The 1,607-nt window shown below is 38.1% G+C and overlaps 1 protein-coding gene across 2 annotated transcripts in view; it reads left to right on the top strand.

Annotated features, from left to right (window-relative positions):
* KIAA1324L (KIAA1324-like ortholog) overlaps nt 1-1,607 on the top strand; it is a 174,342-nt gene that overhangs the window by 135,449 nt on the left and 37,286 nt on the right. The window lies entirely within an intron of this gene.

Below are 1,607 nucleotides of genomic sequence, written 5' to 3'. Positions count from 1 at the left end.
TTTAGTTTCATAGATTTATAAAGATTATAGGCAAAATGGGTGCTTAGGGGGCCTGGATTTCTCTGTCAATCTCAGAGGCCAAGAGTGAAGTTTTACATGGTCATTTATAGGTACAGTGATCAGTTGCCAGGGGTAATAGATTTACATAACAACAGGTAGTCCATTGGCTTTAACTGTCCTAATTTAGGCATATAAATATACTATAGGGAATTATTTAGGAATAAAATGAATAAACCATCTTTCCCTTCTGCTAATGGTTGATTTTTTTCTTTTATTACAATGGAAGTTTAAGGAAGGTACTACTGCCATGGAATAATAAATACATAGTGGTGGTTATGAACTGAGATTTTGACTCTACTTATAAGCTAACAAGTGAATCTGCCACAGTTTCATGGATACTTTAGAAGACACAAGACTCCTGGTCAGAGACAAAGGACAGTTTAGTACTCACAAGAAATACTAGCCAGAGTAGTAGCATTTATACCAGTTGCCAAAGCCACAAGTAACCCACAGGGCTGTGTTCCCACAGGGCTATGTGCAGAGGAAATGATAACATGTGGTTGTATTACAGGAAAGGGACCCTAAGCTTTGGGAACCTGAATTTTCAGAATGGGTAGTAAGCATACCCACCCTTTGCTCCAAAGGGAGCTATTATCTTTATTGTACTGGACGGGGAGCATGCTGTTCATTGCTCTCCAGGAGACACTGTTTCCAAGACTGTAAGTAAGACTTAGCTTTGCTCAGGAAGGAGACAATATCTTTATATTCCAAGGCTGTTTTCTATACTAAGATTCTTGAAAAAGATAGTCTAGAACAAAGAGAAATCAATGCCTCACTCATTAAGATGTGCAGACATGCAAGAGAACCATGGAGAATTGTCTCCCGCAATATCCAAACCTCATTTTTATAACATCTTGGCTTCTGCTGAGTTTTCCTTTTAGTATGCCATCCCGTCCACCACTCTGATTAATATGACTGACTGAGGCTGGGATCAAATCTGGTCAGCTTGCTTCATACAGCATTTAAATAAAGCTACTACCAACACAACACTAAGCAGCAAGACGAGGTCAACCTATATTATTTTTTTTCTTTTTAGACCTTTATTTATTTTTTTAAATTTCAAAATACTAAGGGGGTACAAAAGTTTTTGTTACATGGATACATTGTATGATGCTTAAGTCAGGGCTTTTAGTGTGCCTGTCACTAGAATAGTGTTTATTGTACCCAACATGTAAGTTTTTATCTCTTACCCCCCTCCCACCCTCCACCCTTTTTGGTTTCCAATGTCCTTTACATCTCTTTGTACCCGTACGTACTCATCATTTAGCTCCCACTTATGAGTGAGAACATGTGGTGTTTGTTTTCCCATTCCTGAGATACTTCACTTAGGATAATGGTCTCCAGTTCTATCCAAGTTGCTGCAGAAGATGTTATTTCATTCCTTTTTATGGCTGTACCATGAAGTACTACTCAGTCATAACATTTTCTTTATTCACTCGTGAATTGATGGACACTAAACTTGATTCCACATCTTTGCAATTGTGAGCTGTACTGTGATAAACACTGTAGTGCAGGTGTCTTTTTGATAAAGTGACTTCTTTTCCTTT

Source organism: Propithecus coquereli, unplaced genomic scaffold (genome assembly GCF_000956105.1).
Source record: "Propithecus coquereli isolate 6110/MARCELLA unplaced genomic scaffold, Pcoq_1.0 Scaffold199, whole genome shotgun sequence".
Taxonomy (NCBI): Eukaryota; Metazoa; Chordata; class Mammalia; order Primates; family Indriidae; genus Propithecus; species Propithecus coquereli.
This window is presented reverse-complemented; position numbering and strand designations above follow the sequence as displayed.